The following is a 20,000-nucleotide window of genomic DNA, read 5'->3' on the forward strand; positions in this document are numbered from 1 at the left end:
AAATTATGCCCTTTTCGCCACGACATCATAAGATATCGTCGCCTTGGCATTCCACGAAGGAATATAGATAACTAATCAAACAAGATGTCTGATGTCAACAGGAATCACCCATATTGTCCAAGTGAGCAAATTGGGGGTTAATAATCTTGCTCAAGGAAAAAAAAAACGAAAGTGCCTGAAGCGGGGATCGAACCCGGGTCCTTCTGGGTCACAGTGCAATGCCTTAACCACTCGGCCATATATAAATAAATAAATGATTAAATAAATGAATGAATAAATAAATAATGAAATGAATGAATGAATTAATTAATGAATGAATGACTATATAATAAATAACGTTTTAAAGAAACAAACTTTATATATGTCAACAATTTGGATTGTGATTTGGAGAGAGAGAGAGAGAGAGAGAGAGAGAGAGAGAGAGAGAGAGAGAGAGAGAGAGAGAGAGAGAGAGAGAGAGAGAGAGAGAGAGAGGAGAGAGAGAGAGAGAGAGAGGAGAAGAGAGAGAGGAGAGAGAGAGAGAGGAGAGAGAGAGAGAGAGAGAGGAGAGATGAGAGAGAGGGGGGGAATCAATTCAATCAGACATTTATTGTTCTTTTGGTCTGTCTGACAATCTCATTTAGTGAAAGGGTTTTTATTATCGATAAGGAAGGGGGTTGAGGGATTAGGGGTGGGGGTTGATCGCCACATCTGACGTTTTGACCTTTTCCTCACAAAAGCATATCGAGTATTTTGCCGTACTGACAAAACAAAAAACAATACAAAAAAACACATTATAACAAAATTGACCAAAAATCCTGTCCTTTAAATATAGTTCGATTAAAATGACCCTTGCCTTGTTAAAAGCTCTAAAACCCCGGACTTCGTTGAATACTACTTTTAAATCCCCTGTTTGAGTGGGGAATTTTTCTTGTTTGGGGGGGGGGGGGGGGGGGGGGGGGGGAGTTACAAGATGAAGGTCGGTGTAATCGACCGATATTTGAATGACCAGTTTTCTGGCCAAATTGTTTTTTAATGTTTGGCTGTTTTTTTTCTTCAGAGTATGCTCGTATTGTCCCTGTATTGTTTTCATCGTTTTGGTAAAGGACCGTTTTTGTCATCGTCGTCGTTTTCATCGTTATTGGTATAGGACTGTTGCTGTCATCATCATCGTCGTCGTCATTTTCGTTTTTGTTTCGTAGTTTCCATTGATTTTATTAGATCTATTGTAAACTGACAAATGTGTCTAACGCTACAGTTGCGTTTTTTTTTTTTTTTTTTTTAAGTCTCGGGTTTACTTTCAGTTGAAGATTTTATGATAAATTGTGAAGCAATAGCTTTAAATCTATCAAATAGTAGTCCTTTGGAGTTTGGACGACGTTCCTGCCTCCTTTTCGGTCCCACCTTCTTTCAAAGCGTGAACATTATAAACCGTAATTTAATCCCCCCCCCCCCCAAAAAAAAAAAAAAAAAAAAAAAACTTGTTCAAAGCGATTTACAAGAGGTCCTTGGCCAACAGCATGACTAACACTTAATTAACATAATATATTATATGACAAGACATGACGGCATGTGAAGCGACATTACATTTTGTGTTTTTTTTTTTTTTTTGGACAGAGACAACGCTGTTAACGGCCAAGTACTTATTTTACACCATTGTGAGAAAATGGGATTACTCAGAGCCTTTTCAAATGACTCAACCGGTATCTACCGGCTCCGAAGGCGAGTGTCATACCCCAAACCACAAAGCCGCACAACGTCAAGATATATATCCTGAATAAAATATTGCCTGCCCTGTGAAAGTTCTTCAATTTGTCATATATAATATTTTTATCGAGACAGAGACATTTCCTCTATTAAAAAAAATGAATGGATAGCGTGTCCTGTCTGTACTACAACATCATCCACCACCATAATATTATATTTTTACACTCCTGCTTTTTTTTGGAATTCCGGACGTTCCCAATCGTTGCACAAGCTTGCGAGTCGAGTGCACCCTGGAAACATTCTAGATCGGATTTCAAAATGCAACAAAAACAAAAAAAAAACAAAAAACAAAAACAAACAAACAAAAAAAAATAATAATAAAAAAAAAAATTTAAACATAAAATATTATTCAACTGATTCTGGTTTCGTTATCTCTGCATAAAAGCGATTGTGAAGAAATTTTGAAGGATAGGATCTACTTGTTTTAAAAACATCTTATTTTAGTTAAATTTAAAACATGATAATATGACGTCAAAAGGGTTATTATTGTAAACTTGATGTTCATTACGGGTTACTATTTATCGGGAAAGGTAGATATATGTATGGTTGAGAGGAATTGGCTTAGATCACGTAGATCGTTATACAGAATATCTCCATGAAGAATCCATCAAAATACCAACGAACGGATTAAACAACGTTGTAGGAGGAAATAACCATATATGAGGTGAGGATAATAAATAATATTATAAAGTATACATCCCTAACCTCGAATAATAATAACAATTATAAAACCCAAGTCGCGTGAATGTTAAAGTATCGGTATTTTTATGGTTTGATAACGTGACGAGTGCTGGTATGTGATGCATACCGTACTCACAATGTGCCCTCTTCATTTGCTTCCTAATCAAAATATTACTACATTATATAGTATGTTATGTTATGTTATAATTGATGCTTTCTTGTATATTCTATACCGTGCACGTATCATTATACCTAACCAAGGTTAATTACCACCAATAAAGCTCTGCCGTACTTTGAAAAGAAAAACCAAAAAAAAAAACCAAACAAACCACATTTTGAAAATTTTGGCTAAAGTTCGGGTCCTACCAAATATCGATCGTTTGAGAAATTTTAATAGATCGATATTTGAAGGACGAGTTCATTCATAACTTTTTTTTTCAGTCCACAGCTTCTAGCAGTTAGTATCACTTTAAAAAAAAGTACACACAAAAAGACAAAAACAAAATATTTTTTGGAATGTAGCAGAGAGTGGAACGATGCCCTGACGAATGAATTGAAAATCTGATAAAGTGTGTATGCCAGGCAAAGCAGAAAGGAAAATACACAAGATAACGCCCCCCCCCCCCTTCCCCCTCAATTAAAAAATAGATTTAAATTGAAAATCAGCCTAGCCTAATTTGATCATTTTGACGAGTGGGTTGTGTTACAATGTATGTAATATATAATATAATCCATTTATTTGCGACTTCAACAGTGATATGTTATGCTTATACTCATAATATGCATGATAATGTGGTCTTGGGGTATGACACTCGCTTTCGGATCGGAAGGTCCGGCGCATAGTTGAGTCCTTGGAAAAGACCCTTAACTCACATTCTCTCACCGTACTCAGGCGTAAAATGAGTACCTGGCCGTTAACAACGTTGTCTCTGTCCGCCAACAAAAATTTGCAATATCGCCTAACAGGGTTCATGTCTCTCTCTACATGTTAAGTGTTGCTGTTGGCTATAGGAACCCCGTGTAAAGCGCTTTGAGCACGTTTAGTGGATATTACGCTATATAATAGCCCAAAAGCTCAAGTCACGGAATCGCAGTTTTGTGAGGTTAAAAGGATTAGCTGCTTTTAGGGTTTGAGTCTAGTCTTCCGCCAGAAGACAATAGATTATGTCAGAAAAAATAGAATAAATACACGGACTCCCGTGTGGGATTTAACATTTTTTTGTGTGAGTGTGTTTTGGGTTAATTGCTCTCTTTCTGTGTTTGGTTTCCTGCACCCCCATGGAACCTAGCTGTTGGCTAGGGACCCATTGTAAAGCGCTTTGAGCACGTTTAGTGGATATAGCGCTATATAAAAGCTCAAGTCATGGAATCCCAGTTTTGTGTCGTTAAAAGACTAGCTGCTTTTAGGGTTTGAGCCTAGTCTAATCTTTCCGCCAGAAAAAAAAAAAAAATACCGGTCTCCCATGTGGGATTTAGCCTTCTCCTTACCACCCAAAGGAACATCGTCACATTCGTTAGAATGAACCAACAATTCTGATTCCATTTTGTTATAGTTATAGCGATTAAAACTCGACACTATGTTGCAGAGCTAATTTTTCTGAACAAAATATAACATAATATTATTATACTCGTAGCTATTCTGTTTGAAAAATCTATTTTTGTGTTGGGTGAGTATGAAGTTTCTTGTAAATTTCTGAAAATAGATGGTAGGGATAGAGTTAACCATATTTTTTGTGTGAGTGTTGTGGAATAATTGCTCTCTTTCTGTGTTTGGTTTCCTGTACCCCCATGGAGCCTAGTAACTAGTCATTAGTGATGGTGGTACTTAATTATTATTGCTATTATCTCAAGTGTTGAATTATTAATAACGATTAGTTTTGCATTAAGCGAGTCCTTTTTTCTCTCCGTGTGACGAGAAAAATATAGACCCAATTACATTTTAAGCGTCCTTGGCGGTTAGGGTGGAATTATGTTACAAGTATCTGATGGGGACTTGTATGGCACTAGGTATTATACTATTAATTGCTTTGTATTGTCTGGGTGTTGTGAGGACACACACACACGCACACACACACACACACACACAGAGGGGAGAGAGAGAGAAAGAGAGAGAGAGAGAGAGAGAGAGAGAGAGAGAGAGAAAGAGAGAGAGAGAGAGAGAAAGGGTGGGTCAAAGAAGCGTCCTTGAGAGAGGGAGGGAGGAGGCTAGATATTTCCTTGAGGGATAATGAATGTAGATCTATGCTAATGCTACAAATATCTGATTTATAATATAAATTGTTTGTTATCTGTATTGGATATGGGTGTAATCAGAGAGAGAGAGAGAGAGAGAGAGAGAGAGAGAGAGAGAGAGAGAGAGAGAGAGAGAGAGAGAGAGAGAGAGAGAGAGAGAGAGAGAGATTGTGTTTGTGTGCGCGTGTGTGTATCACTCGGGAGGGGTGTGGGATTTGGGGGGGGGGGGGGGGGAGCTTGGTCACAGAGCGGTCTTGAGGGCTACGATGGAGATTTGTAAAAGTTATTATATTAATAATAATGGGGGGGGGGGGGGGGGGGGAGGGGCGGTAGAGATAGATAAATCAATCATTAGATCTATAGATGGATGGATAGATGGATATGTGGACAGACAGACAGATAGATAGATGAAGCCGCCTGAAAGTCACAATTATGATAATCAAGTTTCTCTCTCTCTCTCTCTCTCTCTCTCTCTCTCTCTCTCTCTCTCTCTCTCTCTCTCTCTCTCTCTCTCTGGTTCCCGTTTCTTCAATGTTAATTACTGTGCTGCCACACCTACATGCCATACTGCTAGAGAGTATGTCAAACTGCCCACAGGTGGCGCCGGTGGTTGGATGGTGGGGCAATAATTAACGTTGAAGAAACTGGAATCAGTCAAAGACAAACTTAATTATGCCTTTATTGTGACTTGACGGTGGCTAGGTCAAGTTTTGTTGTTGTTGTTATTTGTGTGTGTGTGTGTGTGTATGTGTGTGTGTGTGTGTGAGAGAGAGAGAGAGAGAGAGAGAGAGAGAGAGAGGGAGGGAGGGGGGGTCATTGGTCGCGTGGCAACAAAAGTGTGGCTATGGTGCTTGTGTCTTTGTGCAAGATACCTAACACGCATCGTTCCACGTATCATTGGTGTGAGTGAGTACCTGACTATAGGCGGCGACTGTCAATGTAAAAAACAAAAGACAAAACAAAAGCAAAACAAAACAAAACAAAACGAAACAAAACAACGTAAACCCTTGATTGCAATGTCTATTAAACATGCTCACAGCGCTTTACAAGGGTTCCCTAGCCTACACCAGCACTTAACATAAAGGATGAGACATGACGCCTGTTAGGTCATAATAATATTATTACATCTTTTTCCGACAGAGACAAAGCTGTTAACAGCCAATGTATGAGTGCTAGTACAAAAAGCATGTCTTCTAACCTTAACAGGCGACCTGTAAACGAACTTGTTTGTGGTTATGGTTGTGAGAGTTGCAACAACAGCAATCGCAATATTGAATTGATTTCCAAAAATTGATTTGTTAGGACAAATAAATTATGGATGTTTCAATTATTTTTTCTTCAAAATTCAGATGCTCATGTTCTGTCACTTTGCAATGAGCCCAAACTTCAAGTTTCACTCAGCACACAATGACAGTGTTTTATGTTACTCCTGTTATTTTACGTGTATATCAAGATTTATCTATTTATTCATTTAATTAATTTCTCTTTGGACTATTCCATTTCCTTTTTACTCGCGCTGAAGAAACCTATAATTGCTGCAAGAGCCGTAAAGCCCTTAAAAACCAAAACGAAACATTCCCCCCCCCCCCACCAAAAAAAACCCAAAAAAAAAACCCTCAAAGAAAACGTATAAAAATAACCAAAGACAAAACAATTAATTCAAAAAAACAAAAAAAAAACACACAAAAAAAAAACAACAAAAAAAAACAAAACAAAAAAACAAAAACAAACTAAAATAATAATAATAACAAAACAAAAAAAGGGAAAGAAACCAATAAACCTTAAATTCTTTTTAAAAAAATATTTTTCAATAAAGGAGGCCTAATAATCAATGCAGATGGTTTTCCTCGAACCCGCGGAAGTTCCCTATATTGAAGTCAAAGGAAGAACATCTCCCCCCCCCCCCCCCCCCCCGCACACACACACAAATCAATGTATTGGCAGTGAAAGAGTTGATGTGTGGTGGAACATACAGGTGAAGCTAGAGTATCGACGGTAATTTGACAAAATTTGTAACTTTCATTGCTCTAAAGGCGGGAGTAATTGAAGGAGAAATTGGGGCTTTTAGGCAATTTTTCAAAATGTTCCTCCTTTTTCACTTTTTGTCACCATCCGCATTGAATAATATGTATATTGTTTCAATAACGTCCCAGTAAATTTGTCCCAATAACGTCCCAATAACGTTGTCCAAACCTTTTTATAGATATGCGTTTGGCTTAGAAGCTCACAACATTGCCATCCTGAAATATAACGTACCACCACACAAAACTATGTGTATCCTTAAACGTTTATATTCTGGTTAATACAGTTTAGTGAGAATTAGTCATAAACGCGGATGGCAAAAAGCAATAACAAAGGCTGGAGTGATTTCAACTTCGATCTATCTATTATGCGGGATAACTTAATTGCCTAAAAGAAAACAGACCAAGTAACGGAATGGGGTAACATGTGGTATGGTTGTACTTATGATGCTATAGAAGGAACGAAGTTAACGTCACTCAGCTCTTAGTTATTATTTTTGGACAACCTGTTAGTGATTAGTTCGCACTAAATTATATAAGACTTTACACGTTAAACGTTACACACAGTTTTTTGTGTGTTGGTATGTTTGATTTGGCTGGCAGATGTTGTGAGTATTTTATATACCCGCATAGCATCAATGTCTATACATCTAAACGCATAGAATCAATACATTTAGTTAAATTAATCACTTGTCCTGTCCGCCAGATGAAACATACCAATGCACACAAAACACGTGATATGTTTGTTTGGACTCGAGTCTACATTCCTGTCATTCATACAGTCAGGTCGAGACACGGTATGATAATGGCATGGTGTTTTTTTGGGTTTGTCTCCTTGTTTCTGTTGTTATTTTTCTCTTTTCTTCTGGAAATGTATTTCTCTTTTTTTGCCGCTTGTTGAGTTGTTTGTTCTGTTTTTGTTGTTTTCGTTGTTGTTATTATGTTGCTTGCTATGCCTATGTTGTTGCGAGTGTTGTTGTTGTTGTTGACACATTTAGACATGCATCTATTTATTCAAATTCATTTTCATCCTTTTATCCATCCATCTATCCATCCATCCATCCATTTACTTCATATATTCATCCATCCATCCATTCATTCTTCATTTTTTCACCGTTCTACTTTTTCATTTATCATAATAATAATAATGATTTTTATTTTCACTTGATCTTTTTTTTCTGATTAAATGTTATATCCTTATCTCTGTCATCTAATGGCACGCGATTTCATAATAAGATCAAAGGGAGCAAAATGACACAGCACAACAACAACAATAAGAATAGGCTTCTCCCGCTGTCTGGAATCTATGTAAATATATATATGCTGTGCCAAGGGGTATTTTTGTGACATTCTACTCATGTAAAAAAAAAAAAAAAAAGAAGAAAAACATAAGAGAAACAAAACAAATTTTTAAAAAGCCACATCAATTTTTAATTTTTCTGAAAAGTTGTGTCAAAGTTAAGTTTCCACCACTTTCTCTGTTCCTGGGATGAGTGAAGAAAACGAATCCATAAATTGAGGCTCTACCATCAGTAGAAGTACAGCACTAACAGATTTTCAGAGTTTCTATAAAGCGTGGACAACGTTTCAACGTTTCAACGTCGTGCCCAATTGTAATTTGTGATGTTGATTGCGTTGTGCAATTACTGTGTAATTGATGCAAGTGTTTATTGAGGGTCTCGTGACTTCATGACTAGGGTAAAAGGTAATTTCTCGGGAATGAGTGCAGACAATTGAGCACCAAAATAGTAGAAGTGGAGAGAGAGAGAGAGAGAGAGAGAGAGAGAGAGAGAGAGAGAGAGAGAGAGAGAGAGAGAGAGAGAGAGAGAGAGAGAGAGGAGAGAGAGAGAGAGAGGAGAGAGAGAGAGAGAGAGAGAGAGAGAGAGAGAGAGAGAGAGAGAGAGAGAGAGAGAGAGAGAGAGAGAGAGAGAGAGAGAGAGAGAGAGAGAGAGAGAGAGAGAGAGAGAGAGGAGAGAAAAGAGAGAGAGAGAGAGAGAGAGAGAGAGAGAGAGAGAGAGAGAGAGAGAGAGAGAGAGAGAGAGAGAGAGAGAGAGAGAGAGAGAGAGAGAGAGAGAGAGAGAGAGAGAGAGAGAGAGAGAGAGAGAGAGAGAGAGAAAGATTATGTGTGTGTGCGCGTATGTGTTTGCATCAATCGAACTGATAACATTTACATCATAACGTAATGGATGGAGGGTTTTTGTGATGGCATTGATATAAGTTGATATAATTATACAGTATAGTAAATAATATAGATGGCGTGGTGGTTAAGATAACAATGATATACTTGTGAGGGATTGTGTTGGTATTCATTTTATTGTTGAATAATAACATAAAGTATTGCTTTGTAACCTATCGTAAACAAAAATTTCCTTCTGGATGAATAAAGTACATTATTGTTATTATTTATTATTATTATAATTATTATTATTATTATATATTATATAATTATTTATTAGTTTATTATTATTATTATTATTATTATTATTATTATTATTATTATTATTATTATGATGCCTGCTTTCTTTCTGTTGTCTGTCTGTCTGACTGCTTTCAGTTTTCAGTCTTTCTTGCTTTCTTCCTCCCTTCCTTTCTTTCTTTTCTATGTCCTCTTTCTTTCTTTCTTTCCTTATTGCCACTCTCTTTCATCTTCCTCCCTCCCATCCTTCCTTTCTGTCTTACATTCTCTCTCTCTCTCTCTCTCTCTCTCTCTCTCTCTCTCTCTCTCTCTTCTTTCTCCGACCCCTTCGCTTCTTCTTCTTCTTCTTCTTCTTCTTCTTCTTCTTCTTCTTCTTCTTCTTCTTCTTCTTCTTCTTCTTCTTCTTCTTCTTCTTCTTCTTCTTCTTCTTCTTCTTCGAGATTTTGCTCCTCTTCATCCTCCATGATTTCCATCCCCCTTTACTTCCAGTCATCCGATGCTCATTGCTGTCCGCCACATACCTCTGTTGTCCAGGTATAAATCAGTACTAGTTACGTAAACAGCACACACACACACACACACACACACACATGCACACACACACGCACACACCCACACCCACACAATCACTCACTCACATACAAGGTTGTGTGATGGGAACGGACAAATCTGTCGCGTTGTGAATGAGATGAAAGTTGGCAGAATGTCGTGATAAGATAAGAACACAAGAGATAATGGAATTTATTGGTCGAAATTCGTAATGTTACGATTGTCACTACAGATGGCAGATGGGTTCATCTTATGGCTGATGAGCATAGCCACGTTCAAAACATGCCAAACATCCGAAACAGTCAGCCCCATAGTTTTTGTAAGCAGTTGTCATTATATTTTTTATACATTATAGGAAGAACGAAATGGACGTCGCTCAGTTCTTCGTTATTGTTTTAGACAGGACCATCCGATCCGAAAGCGAGTGTCGTCGATCTGGTTTTGTATTTAAGTAATTTATGCTCTCATTGTTTGTCGGTTGTTGGCTGAGGAATGGTTTTGAGCCCGAAATGTTCCGGTTGCGGTATTTAGTTGTTATTTCTTTTTTGAAGCTGTACTATTCATTTTTGTTTATTAATTTTTAGTAGTAGCATCGCAACTTGTTCGCCCGATGCTGTAGTGATTACGACTACAACGACCCCTACCGTCCTGATAACAACCTCCTTTCATTATAAACCCGACATCATTTCCATCGCGGGTAACGACCCCAATCTATCCACTCTAAGTATCTGTAATGAACACCATTATGATATTATACCCAATGCCATTAACACAAAATGACTTACCTAACCTTTAAACCTTTGTACATAGTTAAGGTTGTCATAATCTTAACAGTCGATCACATTCCGAGTGGTAAAAGGTCAGGTTACATATTAACTTTTTGAATTTTTTTTTTTTTTTTTTACAGCGCGGGTCGATTATGATCTACAAATTATATCGCATCTTAAACAGGCCTGCCTCGTGTTTTGATTTCATCGGCGCATAATTAACTTCGTGCACCTATTTAATTTGATAATCAAACGCAATTATGGGCTTGTTTTAACATTGTTGGAGGTCCCGATAGATCAGTTGGTAGAGCACTCGCTTTACAAGCAAAGGAACCGAAATCGATCCCGAGTGCACTTGAGATTTTTTTATTTTACCGACCCCCATGTCCACTCAACAGTGATTGGGTAGCTGGTTCTATTAGATATGACGGAAAGTGCTTTGCGATAGACTAGCATCCTATCAAAAGGGTAGCAGCAATTGCTATTGTCCGTTTTACGTTATAGAACCGGGATAAACCCAGGCTCCGTGGGCCTGATGGCTCTGAAGGGGCTACTTTTAACATTCTTGCAATGGAGAATATTTTGCGTTTGTTTGAGTCGATGTGTGCTCATTTGCAGGTCTTGTTATGGTCACATTGTTGTAATGAAGACACTCTCAGACCGACGCAAAATAACGTCCATTACAACAACGTTAAATCAGGCCCATAATTGTGTTCGGTTATCTGACCTGCTAATTCGTGCTCTTAGGTTTAAAAGTATTTCCATTATAACGATTTAATAAACCAAAGTTCGCTAAATTTAAGAGGAAAATATTTGAAAATGTAATATGGTTGAGGGGAATTAGCTTGAATCACATTGAGTGCCCAACAGTTTCTTTGGAATATGTAGTAGATATGTTCGCATAAAATGGTTATGTAACCCGTTCTGAATGGCATTGTATTGATTTTAGGTCGTTTCAATGTATCTATTCGCCTACCGTAGAACAAAACAAGGGATTTGTGACAGGCACGCCCCCAATCCCGCTCAGACTGGGGATGCCCTTCTTCCGGCTTTTTGAAATTTTCCGTCTGACCCTGTTCGGTATTGGCGAGTTGATTTTTTTAAAAGATTGAAAAAAAAAAAAAACATTGGTTGTTTAAAGCTAACAATTAAGGGGAAGCTAGATGGTTATGTTTCCTTTTCTATGATTTAAGGGTGAGGCCATTTGAAGAAGAGAAACTTTGCATGAAATATTTTACGAGAGAAAAAATTCCCGCTTAAAAAAAAATAAATTAGCAAAGGGCATCCCTGATAGCTGGTTGTTACAAACAATAAATGAATAGACACTTCGATAACCACGCCTCTCGGACAGTCGTCATAATGTAAACAATGACAGTGATTGGTTGACATAGCAACCTACACAAGATTTATTATCGATGGTATGGGTCTTAGTAAAGTACCCACTGTTGTACCGCTTGATCAATAGATGGTATGCGCTTGGCTAAGAAGCTCATAACATTGCCATCCGGAAGTGTAATGGACCAACACACAAAACTGTGTGTATCCATGAACGTTTATAGTCTGGTTAATACAGTTCAGCGAGCATTACTCATAAACGCGGATGACAAAAAAACAATAACAAAGACCTGAGTGACGTCATCTTCGAACTATCTATAGATCCATCCAGCACAGAGGACCATGGGTAATTTCAAACGTTTATAATCGTGTGATAACTAGTCTCCCATCTGGCGGTGTAAAAACAATAACAACGATCAGAGAGGTTGATTTCATTGAAGTTATAGTTTATAAACAACCAACCATGCTTGTCCGAGCACGTGTTTTTTGTGTGTCACAAATTCCATGTTTTGATTGGTCAAAAATCTACTGGTTAATAACATTGGGCGTCATTCTGCTCATTGTTATTGTTTTAGTTTTAGACCGCCAGTTAGGTGATTAATTCTCACTAGGTTCTCTCAGATTACAATCATGTACGATTATAGATAGTATGCGCTTGGCTAAGAAGCTCATAACATTGTCATCCGGAAGTATAACGGACCAACACACAAAACTGTGTGTATCCATGAACGTTTATAGTCAGGTTAATACAGTTCAGTGAGTATTACTCATAAACGCGGATGGCAAAAAACAATAACAAAGATATGAATGACGTCATCTTCGAACTATCTATACATCGTTCTGTGTGTTGGTACGATTGATCTGGTGGGTAAGTACGTGTCTTCTGAAGTAACATTGTTGTTACTGCTACAGCTGCAGCTGCTACCACCATAACAACAACCAACACTACCGCTTCTATCTACTACATACACCTCCAGTCAGCATCGCCTCTCAATTCCAAGCGGGCAATAACCCCCTGCTGTTGTTGCTTATTGCAATAGTATAATGAACAACATCCCGTCCATCAGTCCAAACTGATCCAGTCACCTTGATGAATAATTGGCCATTGTCCCTATCTTAACCGATTGCTATGCCCTATCTACAAACCAACTCGATACACTGAGCTGCCATTCCCATCGGAGTTCCGACTTGACGTGAACTTGGCTATTGATGCTATGCGTTTACGTAATATACTCGTCAGATCTGCCTGCCAGATCGATCGTGCCGACACACGACACTAAGCCGTAGATTCTTGATCATTACAGTTGTTTATTTTTTGCTTCGTGAAATCCCAGGTTTGAGAGTTTTTGCCAAGATGAGGGTCCTTTGAATCGATCGATATTTGAAGGACGAGAAAGGTTTTTCCAGAGTACGGCAGTTTATGGCCAACCGATTTTAATCGTTGACGGCTTAAAATGTCCGCTCACATCTATGATAATTTCCACAATAACAATAATATGGTTAGTATAATTAATTAAAATAAATGAGTGCCTGTTTGTAATAGCCTTTATTTCCCCGCCAAATATTGCTGATTCTCCACTATTAATGTAAATTTACATATTGTAGATAGGTGAATGACTGTTGACCATCAGTGAAGAGGGTTGATGAAATTGGTTTGGGGGACACCGTCTTCTCTAGTTTACTATCAATGTCACTACTGTGTGTTTAAGTTTATGTATGTATGGGGAGCTCTTTACTTATATTATTCCACTATACTGTTGTTTTAATTAATCAACTTCTTCTTCTCTTCTTCTTCTTTCTTCTTCTTCTTCTTCTTCTTCTTCTTCTTCTTCTTCTTCTTCTTCTTCTTCTTCTTCTTCTTCTTCTTCTTCTTCTTCTTCTTCTTCTTCTTCTCTTCTTCTTCTTCTTCTTCTTCTTCTTCTTCTTCTTCTTCTTCTTCTTCTTCTTCTTCTTCTTCTTCTTCTTCTTCTTCTTCTTCCTCTTCCTCTTCTCCTCTCCTCTCCTCTTCCTCCATATCATTTTCGGTTCCCTTGTGTTTAAATCATTAAGTTTCTGGGATTCATTCATGAATTTAATTTAGCTTTCTTGGCTGATTAAAGCAAAACCCCCCCCCCCCCCCTTTCCCTCCCCCATCCCCCTCTCTCTCTTTCTCTCTCTCTCTCTCTCTCTCTCTCTCTCTCTCCCATCCCACCTCACCCCCTCTCTCTGTGTCTGTACTTGTGTTTATATATATGTGTGTGTGTGTGTGTGTGTGTGTGTGTGTGTGTGCGTGTTAGTATTTCTGTATTTATTTATTTTTTGTTTCTCTGTGTGAGTTTGGCTTCTGTGTCTTTGTACATGTGTTTGTGGATGTTTAAAATCATCCTAACACAATCTTGAAATGAATCCCATACTCAGTAATGTAATATTCCCAACAGTCTGGAGTTTGCGCGTGTTTTGAATCTTGATTGCTAGCCATTTCCGCTGCGTACAAGACAGTTATGAGGGTTGCCATGGTAACGCACCAGAATACAATTACTGTATTATTTTCCACACTCAAACGAATGATGCTGACTTTCAATTTCATTTGCATGTCTGTACTTGGGCACTTTCACAAATCACTTTAAACATAAATAAGTAAAAGAAAATTGGGGCTCCCGATGGCACTCCCTTCACACGCAAAGGGACCGGGATCGGTTCCGGTGGAGTCGACATGTTTTCTACTCTTCTCTCTCTCTTCCCCCCCCCCCCCCTTCCCCCCTCAATGCCCACCCAGCATTGATTGTGTAGCTGAGTCTGTTAAATCTGGCGGAAAGTACTTTGCGATGGACACGTCCCGTCCAAAGGGTAGCAAAAGTTGATGTAAAAATAACTGGTTCCAATCTCATTGGAAGTGTAAAACCACTCTTCCGGAGGAATAGATACATAACTTGTGTAATTGATCTTCTGGTTTCAGAGTGATGGCATCTGCATATATACATCTTGCTACTGAAATAGTTATGCCACTACATGTAACCTTTTCATGATTAGTCCTCCGAAGGGCTGGTTACATACACACTTCTAAGGATTTTAGAACCGGAAAAGTAAAGGGTGTGGCGTCATGACTTGTCTGTCCTATTATCAATTGGTCACTATTAAATAGTGTTGAAAACGCATTCACTCAATGCAATACGAGTGTTCTGTAGTATTATGTGCATTGATGCTATGCGTTGAAATATAATCTAGACTATAATCTAAATGATAGAATTCAGTGAGAACTAATCACCCAACTGGCGGTCTTAAAACAATAATAAAGAACCGAGTGTGTCAACTTCATTCCTTCTATAAGAGTGTTTTGTAGGTTTATGTATATTATTGACACGCATGTTTGTTTTGTATTTTTCTCCTCTCCTCTCCTTCCCCAAGGCATAATGATATTGAATGTCGCTTACGGATCGAATTCCACAGAAAATTAAAATTGGAATCACGTTTTGATTGATATTTTCCATCCACTGTTTCTTAGTCGGTGTGTACATTTATTGTCATTTGGTTTGTGTGTTTGTCCAGAAAAGGGTTGATAACTTGGCGTGATTAAAACCTGTTGACACGTAATTCTTCTTCTTCTTCTTCTTCTTCTTCTTCTTCTTCTTCTTCTTCTTCTTCTTCTTCTTCTTCTTCTTCTTCTTCTTCTTCTTCTTCTTCTTCTTCTTCTTCTTCTTCTTTGTCACCATCGAGATTTTCCTCCTCTTCTACTACTACTTACTACTACTTCTTCTCCTTCTCCTTCTTCTTCTTCTTCTTCTTCTTCTTCTTCTTCTTCTTCTTCTTCTTCTTCTTCTTCTTCTTCTTCTTCTTCTTCTTCTTCTTCTTCTTCTTCTTCTTCTTCTTCTTTTTAAAAATAACAAAAAAAAAAAACAAAAAAAAAAAAAAAAACAACTCTCAAATCACTAAATCCCACCTATTTTAAAGACATATTGACGGGGATTTTCCAAAATGTACTATTAAACTTGTCGATCGGGACCTTGTGAAATTTTGATTAAGTAAGATAGCAGCGGGACAAATAAAAATTCGGATTTATTTTTGTTTTATGTTATTTTAACAGAGAAAAAAACCCCAGTTTATTCTTGGAAAACTTTGGCATTTTTTCCCCCATCCTTCTGAATTTGTCTGTGACGTATTGCATTTAGCATTTCCAAAAAACATTTTTTTTTCATTATTAATTTGGCAACCCCGGTACTGATATCAATACTTAATGATGTGCATATGGGATACAGTGGTATTTGAAATATGGAGCAGCGAAAAAAAATCATATTCATATTCTGAGCCATAACTGCTACACAAAAAAGACTCGATTTGCACTATTATGACGTTTTGATGAAAACGATTATGTCTGCCTAGAGAAATGACAAACCCTCCTCATCTTTCTATCCTTCTCTCACCCCTACCCGAAAAAAAAAAAACACAAAACAAAAGACAAAACAAAACAAGCAAAATAAATAAATGGATTTAAAGAGATAAATAAAGATAATTAAATAACAGGAGGTTAGTATGTTTGATTTGAATCTAAAACAAATCATCACAAGGCATTTCTTCAATTCTGAATGGATTGTGTGTTGTTTAAATAAAGGATAACGTAACAAATCGTTTTTTGTTGTTTTTTTCCCCCCAAAATATTGTTGTGAAAATAAATATCTCACGCAGAGGTGAGTTGAGAAGATTGGTTATTCCGTTATTCTAGTGGTGGTGGTGGTGGTGGTGAGTTTGTTTAGAAAAGCAAAACCTCTAGTTGTAATCAGAATTGTCAGATTATTTATGCGTATACTGCCAAACTAGTCGTAGACAGATGCGATATGGTTTCAATAAAAATTTCCATGTTTTTAGACAAGACTTTTTCTGATAAAATGCAATATTTTTTAATGCAAACTGGCTTCAACAGACACCAGGTTCAAGTTTTTGGAATTTGGCATTAAAAACGCTAAACTGAGAACCCTGGTTGTATTCCTGCTTGTAATGAAGAGGTTTATGGTATCAAAGAAATATTGTTTGGCCATTAAAAAGTAAATAGACCCAGGTGTCCAATCAGTATTAAGTGTAAGGAGGAGTAAGGAGACTAAAAAGAGGAAATAAATCTAAATTTTTATTTTTACCAGTGTGCACTCCCTAATTTTTGCTTGGATAGAAACCAGGATCGTGTGTGTTTGTGTCAAAGTATACTCTACCAATTGATCCACCGGGATCTCACCGAAAAAAAATAGTGTAATTTTGAAGGAAAATGTGTAATTGCTCAAAACAAAGGAATTGTTAATAAACACGTTATCACAACAATCGTCTTCAATCGTTATTGAAAGATTCCGCTCCACGATAAATTTTGTATAGGATACTTCTGGCCAAATAAAGGTTCTGGTTTAGGCTTCAGAAAACAAGGTAAGCTGGAAGTGGATGATGAAAATGCAGCCTTCTTCCCTTTTTCAATGAGGCGAGAATTCGTACGAAAAAAAAATTGTTTATATCACTAACAAGACCTTGATGACGACAAAAAGGTGTAATGTGGAACAAAAAAGTATAAAAGTGTAATACGCCTTTTTGGCGTACAGTTGGCAGCAGAGCAGCTCTACGCGTGTGTATGAAGTCTAGTCTGTTTAAATTATCGTCAAACAGATGAATACAAATTGATGTAGGCTATTGCGTTTATCCCAAAAGCTCATGACATCAGCCAGTCAGATATAGATAGAACGACGTTGACGGCACTCTGGTCTTTGTTATTGTGGTTTTTTGCCATCCGCATTTATGAGTAATTCAAACTAAACTGTATTAACCAGACTATAAATGTTCAAGGTTTCACATAGTTTTGTGTATTGAGAACTCCTCAAAAAATGCAGGTAAAAACAATAACAAAGAGCTGAGTGACGTCAACTTCGTTCTATCTATACAACGTTTCTTCATCGACCCAATTTGCCTTGTTGCGACAACGGCAAGTAATAATTATAATTTTATTATTTCATTATTATTTCTTCCAAGATTCCCATGCCAACAGTCTGGGACAGACAATGTAACAGACTGAATCGATCTCGTCACTCTGTGTTGCTATTATTATTATTATTATTATTATTATTATTATTATTATTATTATTATTATTATTATTATTATTATTATTGTTGTTGTTGTGTTTAAAATGTCATTGTTATCATTATCATCTTGTGTTACTTTGCCGGTGAGGTTCGATTTTACCCTAACTCAAACTTGAAATCAATCGGATCTTTAATAAAAACGGACAAAAGAACGTGAGCTATTTTATGGCGCAATATCCACTAAACGTGCTCCACAAGGGCCCCAAAAGCCAACAGCAGAACTTAACATGTAGGACGAGGTATGGCGTCTGTTAGGCGATATTACATTTTCTCCCCCCGAACAGATACAAAGTATTTAACCGTCAGGTACTCATTTTACACATGAGTACGATGAGGGAATGTATGTAACGAGCCTTTACCAAGGAATCAACCAGTGATGCCAAAACTCCGGTTACGCCGAGGAAAAAAAAATCCGATCTGGAGCAAAACAAATTCCGGGTTACTGGAAACTACCGTCAAATTCCGGTGAGGCCAAATTGCTCCAAGGATAACCCCCCCCCCCCCCCCTCCCTTCCCCACTTTCCACCCTCCAACCACCACATCATCATCACTGCCACTATTACTACAACCACCATCACCACATCATCACTGCCACCACTGCTTACTGCAACCACCACAACTACATCATCATCACTAGCACAACTACTTCAACCATTTCCACCACCACCACATCATCATCATCATCATCATCATCATCATCATCATCATCATCATCATCATCATCATCATCATCATCATCATCATCATCACTAACACCACTCCTACAACCATCACCACCTCATCATCACTGCCACTACAACCAAACCACCACATCATCATCACTACCTCTACTACCACAACCACCACCACCACATCATCATCACTACCACTACTACTACAACCACCAACACCAATTCACTGTCATCAACACTAATCAATTGTGCGCCGTTCAAAGCGGGACTCGAACCCAGGTTCTTCCGATCAGAGTCTCATACCACAAGACCACATAGCCGCTCAGCTCAGTCTTACCCCTTTCACCAACAGAGTAGTGACAGCGATGCGAGTTTTGATTAAATGAAACCTTATGGGAAGAAGGAAGGAAGGAATGAGAAGATGATAATATGGTGATATTGGAGAAGGAGAATAAGGAAGTGTAAAGAACAGGACATAGACGTCTACATTATTCTAGTAATGGAAAGCGGAGATTTCAAATGCAACTCTTAATCTTAATTGATTCATTAATTAATCAACTGAACTGACTACTTAATTCTCTCTCCCCCCCCCCCTCTCTCTCTCATATCACACACACACACACACACACACACACACACACAATATATATATATATTATATATATATTATATATATATATATATATATATATATATATATATATATATTCACTCACTCAGGACTCATCTGTTTTATTTGGTCTTCCCGATACAACTACAAGTACCAGCCAATGTGTAGCATAAATGCGCTCACGTTTCTAACCTACGGTCTTGATAAATGGAATCATGTTGGGTGGGGGTGATGAGCACTCTTACAGACAGGCATGTATGTGGTCGTCAGTGAGTACCCAGTACGTAATTGTATTAAGGCAAGAAGGTTGGTAGAATCGATATCGGGGCACGCTTGATTACACACACATACACACACATACACACACACACACACACACACACACACACACACACACATGTACGTAGGTGGTACGCGCAATGTTACGTGCGCGCACATACATACACACCTACACTATACACGTAATTACCTACCTACTCACCGTCAACTCAGAGAATACCGATTAATACGTATTAGACACTTGACCAGTCCTGATCAGAGAGAGTACTCAAACACTGTCCAGATACAATGAAATTTTAAGTGTTGCCGATAGCTTAGTTGGTCGAGCACTCGCTTCACAATAGGGAACACGTTCTATCCCGGGTGCAGTTGAGATTTTTTTCTGACCCCCCCCCCTATCCACCTGGCAGTGATTGGGTAGCTGGATCTGTCAGAGCTAGCGGAAAGTACTTTGTGATAGAAAAGGATAACAAGCAATTGCTGTTGTCCGTTTCACGCTATAGAAACAGGGCCCTAATGGTTTCTGAAGGACTTGGTTATAATCAACCAAGCGTGGCTCGGCGGTACGGTCTTCGCTTCGTACCTGAAAGGTACCGAATTCGATCA

General features: G+C 38.0%; 2 protein-coding genes across 2 annotated transcripts in view; one reads left to right on the forward strand and one right to left on the reverse strand.

The window, feature by feature from the left end:
• The window catches only part of LOC144970693 (uncharacterized), a 108,285-nt gene that overhangs the window by 68,446 nt on the left and 19,839 nt on the right, over positions 1–20,000 (reverse strand). The gene's annotated exons all lie outside the window — the stretch shown is intronic.
• The window catches only part of LOC144970692 (uncharacterized), a 106,838-nt gene that overhangs the window by 53,247 nt on the left and 33,591 nt on the right, over positions 1–20,000 (forward strand). The gene's annotated exons all lie outside the window — the stretch shown is intronic.

The sequence above is a fragment of the Berghia stephanieae genome, chromosome 4, assembly GCF_034508935.2.
Source record: "Berghia stephanieae isolate SIO BIC M18660-M18661 chromosome 4, UCSD_Bste_1.3, whole genome shotgun sequence".
NCBI lineage: Eukaryota > Metazoa > Mollusca > Gastropoda > Nudibranchia > Aeolidiidae > Berghia > Berghia stephanieae.